This window comes from Rattus norvegicus, chromosome 6 (genome assembly GCF_021556685.1).
Source record: "Rattus norvegicus strain SHRSP/BbbUtx chromosome 6, alternate assembly SHRSP_T2T, whole genome shotgun sequence".
In the NCBI taxonomy this organism is placed as follows: domain Eukaryota; kingdom Metazoa; phylum Chordata; class Mammalia; order Rodentia; family Muridae; genus Rattus; species Rattus norvegicus.
The window spans coordinates 136,565,803-136,573,092 of NC_141539.1; positions in this window are offsets into that span (position 1 = coordinate 136,565,803).

The window sequence follows — 7,290 nt, forward strand, 5'->3', positions numbered from 1 at the left end:
CATCTTTTGTTTGCCTTTGGTTTGGTATTCTTGAGACATGCCTTGCTGTTACACAGGATTGCCTCACACATACTAGGTAGCCCAGGCTGGCCTCAAACTACCTCAAAGCCAGGCATGGTGGCACATGCCTTTAATCCTACTACTCAGGAGGCAGAAGCAGACATATCACTGAGTTCAAGGCTAGCCTGGTCTACAGAGGGAATTCTTGGCAGCTACGTCGAGAACAAACAGACAGAACCTGCTTCAGCGTCTTAAGCTCTGGGATTATAAGGGATACCTACCACACCCAGCTAGGCTCCACCTTCCATTTATGTGTCTGCTGTCTTTTGAGATCCCTTGTTCTATAACGCTCCGTGTAGACCGGGCTGACTTTGAAGTTGTGGCAACTCTCCTGCCTCACCTTCCCACATGCTGGTTACTGATGAGTACTACTTGGCTCAAGACCTTTCTTACATCCAATTTCTTTTTTTTTTATTTTATTTATTTTATGTATGAGAACACTGTAGCTGTCTTCAGACACACTAGAAGAGGGCATCAGATCCCATTACAGATGGTTGTGAGCCACCATGTGGTGGCTGGGAATTGAACTCAGGACCTCTGGAAGAGCAGTCAGTGCTCTTAACCACTGAGCCATCTCTCCAGCCCACACCCAATTTCAATAGTCAGTGAGAACTGGCTGTGGGAGCAGGAGGCTGATGTGGACACGTGAGTCGGGGTGGTTCTGGGGCTATGGGGATAGACTTGACAATTGGACCCCCTGGAAGCATTGAGAATGCTGCATTAAGTGGTTTTCAATGGCCTGAGTTAAATGGACAACTGAAAGACAGGGCAGTAGTTACCAAAGGCGTTGTTTTGGACCATGGTTTGGTCACAGCAGAACTGGAAGCAGGAAGTAGGGGGGTGAGAAGTTTCAAAGCTCAGAGATCTAATTCTGCCAGCCAGGCTCACAAAAGCTGAAGCCCAAAATACATCAGGAGGAAACGACTCTAGTGAATTGTTTACAGCATTGAAGACAGTGCAAGCACAGCCTCTGCACACAATGGGGTGTGTCCCCAGCACAGATGCCTTGATGAAACAGCCACCAAGCGCTGAGTCTGCATGGCCCACAGCTGTGAGCAAAGCTGTCCTAAGCAAGTTACAGTGACCAGCTAGCCGTGCACACACTGTGGTCTGCGGCAAGCCCTTCTGGAAATATTCACTCATGAACAGAGCTTAGCTCTGGGGTAAAAGACAAGAAGGAAAGCCGAGCTTTTCATTCTAGACTTTTCTGCACTATTGAACTCTACCATGTGGGTTAATTAAGTTCCCTTAGGTGCCAATATGCTGCTAACAGGGAAAGACGAGGTCGTTTCAATTTCTTTGTACTTCCTGGGTTTGGTTTAAAAAAAAAAAGAGGAAGGAAGGAAAGGAGGAAGGAAGGAAAGGAAGGAAACAAAACAAAAGGAACAGAGCCAGGTACATCGTAATCCCAGTACTAAAGAGCGAGAGGCAGGAAGGTCAGGAGTTCAAGGTCATTCTCAGCTATACAGCAAGTTGGAAGCACACTGAGTTCTGCTTGGTCTTAAGATCCTCCACACTCAGGGTCCCTCCCACAGGTTACGGTCTCCCCATTGACCGTCCAGACCTTTGCCTGACATTCACAAAGTCAGCTGCTTTGCCAGGTCCCTCAGCTGCCAACCATCCTTTCTCTACAGTGCATGCCCAAGTTCCCCATGTGTGGAATGAAGGGAAGCCATCTCTCTCTCTCTCTCTCTCACACACACACACACACACACACACACACACACACACACACACCACTGAGACAGTGAGCGATGTATGCTCTGACCTGTCAGCATGCTCAGAAGCAGGCAACAGAAGCAGCCTTGCAGAAGATGGTTTATCTGGAAATTACCTGGTGGGGAGGAAACGGCTGCCAGGGCCTCAGATTGGCTGAGGTTAGTGCCTCTCTCCCCACAACCACCCAGAACTCACATGAGAATCCTCAGGACCAACGCTTCCCAAGAAAGTTCAGCGTAGCATCTCTGAGACAGAGGTGAGGCAGGGACCTGTGACTCCCAACCTGGTCACCTGGGACAGTCACAGCAAGGTCTAGTACTCCGGTGTAATTAGTAATAATGGCCTTGGGAGCTTGAGGGGTGGCTCACGGACGTAGTACACAAGCATACATGCAAACACTCACATAAAATGAAGTTTAAAGATCTAAAACAGAAAAGTACCGCGGCGCTCTCCCTGTAGTCGCCCTTTGGGCCACCGTTGACAGGTTATCACAAGTCGGATCACAAGCTCACACTCTAGTTCCGGTGGGTGTAGGTAGGTAAGCAATGTTCACATCCTCTAAGGATCCCTGAGCCTCCCACAGTCACGGCTGGGGTCACGATCAACCAAAGCTCCTGAAGTTCATTCCGTGGGTCCTGGAGTCAAGCGCCCGGTAACAGCACCCCTAGTTAGCACTGACCGGGTCTCAAGAACGCAGCATTGACTTTGTCAGAGGGACTATGAAGTGGAATTCATTCCCTGGTCTCACACTCCAGCCCAGAAGGACTTCTTACACCTACCCTCGGAATTGGGACGCGACTCCTGGAAGATAAACCCAGGGAAGAGCCTTCGTCCCCTGGCTGCTTAGGCGGCAGTAGCTAGAAACCACCGGCATTCAGAGATCACAGAGATCGCAGCCACGTTCGCCACCTAGTGGCGATGGGTTGCAGCATCTGTGGGGTTTGGCTCACTCACAACCTGGTCAGGACTTGAAGCAGGGAAACCAGGGCTATGTCTTGGGCTTGGAGGGAACGGGAGTAGCAGGGAACATTTTTAAAGAAACAGGACAGTGGACATTAAAAGACTTGAAATTCTTTCCAGAAGAACCCTCTGGGAAAGAACAAAGACAGAAATGACACTCCCTGGCACTGGGAGGCTTCAGAAAACCATAGTCTCACGAGAACCCTCACAGACAACTAGTACAGTGGCTTCTCACCACCTACTCCAACCTTTAGCCAGGTACACATTTATCAACTGTGATTCAATACATACCCACAAATTTCAATGAGACCCCCACCCTTACGGATCCTCTGAAGGTGTTTAAGTGTGTATCACACCAAACAGCTATATTAATCATTTAAAAATAACTGCTAGGTGTGGGGGGGCAGGGGTGGCTCACTACTTTAATCCCAGTACTCAGGAGCCAGAGGGAGGCAATTTTCTGAGTTCAAGGCAAACCTGGCCTACATAGTGAGTTCCAGCGCAGCCAGGGCTATGTATGGAGACCCTGTCTCAAAAATACAAATTATACAGGGGGTCAGCGTTTGAGAGCTTTGCTGAGCAGCCGTGAAGACCAGAGTTCAGCCTCCAGCACCCACATAAGCTGAGCATCCCTTGAAAGCCCGCAACCCCATCTGCAAGATGGAAGGCGGCAGGAGGATTGGTGGGGTTTAACGACTTCCAGCCTACCCAAGAAAACTCAGAGCCCACGTTCAGGAAGAGACTCTGCCACAAAGAATTAGTGAAGGGGGCTGGAGGATATCATCCCTCTTCTGGATTCAGTGAGAGTACGGTTCTCAACCTTCCCGATGCTGCGACCCTTTAATACAGCTACCATACGTGTTGTGCTGACCCCAACCATAAATTGTTTTATTGCTACTTCATAACCATAATTTGGCTACTGTTATCAATCTGATGTGATTAATGTTATACAAATATGTATGTGATTCCCAAGGGGGTCTCCACCCACAGGTTGAGAAACATTAACATACAGTTATTCACACTCACACACACACACACACACACACACACACAACTATGTCACGCACATACAAATAAATAATTTATGCTGATGAGGTGATACAAACCTGTAACACAAGCTCTCAGAAGCTGAGGCAGGAGGATTTCATGTTTTAAACCCCTGTCTCAAAAAATACATTTGTTATTCTGTTTATAAGTTCAGTGTGAGGGGCTGGAGAGATGGCTCAGTGGTTAAGAGCACTGTGTGCTCTTCCAGAGGTCCTGAGTTCAATTCCCAGCAACCATTTGGTGGTTCACAACCATCTGTAATGGGATCTGATGCCCTCTTCTGGTGTGCAGGTGTACATGCAGACAGAGCACTCGTGTAAATACATTTTAAAAAATAAGTCCAGTTGATTTTTATGAGGGGGTTCAGTCTCCTTTTGCCAGCTGTTCTAAAATCTTTTTGTATATGTAATTGCTTTAAATACAATTGAACACAGCTGACAAAATATTCTCTATTGTGTTTAAAATGTATTTTAACCAGGTGATAGGCAGAGGTAGGCAGATCTCCGAGTTTGAGGCCAGCCAGCCTACAGTTCAGGTTCCAGGACAACCAGGGCAACCAAGAGAAACTATCTTGAAAAAACAAAAGTATTTATCGTTACGGCTGGGAGTTTGGCTCAATGGTTAAGAGCACTGGATTCGGCTGGGGATTTAGCTCAGTGGTAGAGCGCTTACCTAGGAAGCGCAAGGCCCTGGGTTCGGTCCCCAGCTCCGGAAAAAAAAAGAACCAAAAAAAAAAAAAAAAAAAAAAAAAGCACTGGATTCTCTTCTATAGGACCTGGGCTTAATTCCCAGCATCCACCTATGAGCTCACAACCATCTGTAGCGGCAGTGCTAGGGGATCTCCCGCCCTCTTCTGGCCTCTGTCGGCACTGCATGCATATGGTACACAAACACACATGGGGGTGGGGGGGACACTCACTCGTATAAAAATGAAAGAAGAATACATTTGGAAGGTTCGTTTATATTAGTTTTCACATGCGTGTTGAGAGGAGGGGTGTACACCTGAGTGCAAGTGCCCTCGAGGCCAGAGGCATCAGCTCTCCCTACGGGTTGAGTTACAGGTGGTGGGGTTGGTGCCGAGAACCAAACTCAGTTACATTGGTGCCGAGAACCAAACTCAGGTCCCCTGCAGGAACACTCAGCACTCTTCCGAGAGCTTTCGGTGCTGCTTCCAGGAATTTGGCACTGGGCTCGGACAAGGAAGCAGGCTCAGGTAAGAATATTAGAAACAGTGGCCGCCGCGGGGTTTCGCTTAACTACTCCCTGGTGTGGTCTCTCTGCTTACTACTTTGCTCGATTACTTTGTCTTTCGTCTAAGAGCTGACCATGGTTTTTTAGATGTACCTGGAATGATATAAAAGCAGGCTGGAGAAAAACAAGCCTGCTTCAGCCTCAGCGTTGGCTGGAGTCATAATTTTGTCTAATTGTGTTTTGTTTTTTTTTCAATCCTCACTCTCTCCCTGAGACCCGGTTGACTGACTGAGCTGGCTTGATCATACTCTTAGCTTCTGAGCCATCTTTCTAGATTCCGGGATAGATCTTAAGTCCTCAAACACTGGCCAAATCCTCCTATATCCCTCAAATCACAAACACACGAGACCCAATTAATCATTTTTCCTCCACCTTCCGAGGATGGGCTTCACGTCTACAAGAGGCGAAGGTTTCACTTCAGTGGTGCTGGTCTCAGGTTAATCGCAGCTGATTTTTCTGCCCAAGCTGACTAGAGACCACTGATTCTTAACTCAAAGATAATCATAGGAACGACCTTGACGAAAGTCATTTAGGGACTCTCAAGCCTCCCTCCGAAACACCGCAAGCCCTGCCTCCATCTGTGCTGCTCTCCACGGAGCATCTCCTGGCTTCCACAGAGCGGTCATTTAACCTCAGCTGCTCAAGGGCTTTTCCAGCCCTAAGCTCTGAAATCCTTCTACAAGCCTCTCCCAGAACACACAGCCAGGGCCTTCACAGCAATATCCCAATTAGTGTGTGTGTGTGTGTGTGTGTGTGTGTGTGTGTGTGTGTGTCTCGGGGCATGTACCAGTTCTGTTTTAGTTTGTAACAAAAGCAACTTGGGGGGAAAGGGTTTGTTCTACCCGGCATCTCACTTCCATTATAAGAGGGAGTCAAGGCGGGAATCTGAGACAGCCACCTGGAGACAGGAACTAAAGCAGAACGTTGGAGCCAAGCTGCTCACCTGCTCGCTTCTTTCGGCTTGTTCAGCTTGCTTCTTACAAAACCCAGGACCACCCACCCAGGGCGGCACTGCTTACAATGGGCTGGTCCTCCCATCCGTCATTAACCAAGAGAATGCCCTGTAGACTGGGCTCTCCAGCCAGTCTGCTGGAGGCGTTTTCTCAGGTGAAGCTCTCTCTTCCCAGAGGACTTGGCTTGTGTGAAACAGGGGGCTGGTGGGAGTGAGCAGGGATAATAAAGGGTAATGAAGAGTGCGGATACGATAACAAACATCACATAGGTCTGCTAGCATCTCATAGTCAACCCATTATTAAGAATAATTAAGGGGTTGGGGATTTAGCTCAGTGGTAGAGCGCTTGCCTAGGAAGCACAAGGCCCTGGGTTCGGTCCCCAGCTCCGAAAAAAAGAAAAGAAAAAAAAAGAATAATTAATATGTGACCATTAACACACCATAGCACAAACAACCTTAAAGGGAAAATGTCTGATTGTGAAGCAGGAAAAGTAGCGCCTGCAACAGAAGTATAGGCCGAAGACTGCAAAGGCTTCTCCCGGATGTCACATCTTGACAGCGCTAATGCAGGGCTAGAGTGGAGAGAAGCGTGTGGAGGCCTGGGATGGGCACTCACAGGATGGAGGGCTGCAGGTTCGTACAAGTGATGAGCAGAGAGTGGCGTCCGAAGGTCACGGCTGTCAAATCCAGACGGGGAATGCAACACTAGGCTTGAGATGTTCTTTCATTGTTTAATTTTTTTTATTTAATTGCTTTAAAATTTTTATTTTTAATTAGACGTAGATGTATGTGAATATGTGTGTGTCAGTGCAGGTGTGGAATATATCACATTTCTTGTGATTGATCTGCCTGATGTGGGTGCTGGGAATAGGACCTCTGGGGGAATAGTCAGGACTTTACCTTCTGAGCCATCTCTCCAGCCCATGAAATGTTCACATTCTTATTAAGACATCAGTGACCCTGGTGACCCTGGTTGTCACTCTCCCTTCATTTTACTTCCTTAATGTTTTTCTTGTGTGTGTGTGTGTGTGTGTGTGTGTGTGTGTTTTACAGATTTTAAAAATATATATATATGTAGCTATGCAGTGGTAGCACATGTCTTTAATCCCAGCACTCAGGAGGCAGAAGCTGATGGATCTCTGTGAGTTCAAAGCCAGCCTGGTCAACAAAGTGAGATCCAGGACAGCTAGAGAGACACAAAAAAACCCTTCTCTTGATATATGGAGTGTGTGTGCGCATGTATGTGTATGTAGGTATTTATGTGTATATGTATGTATATGTATGATGTATATGTATGTACG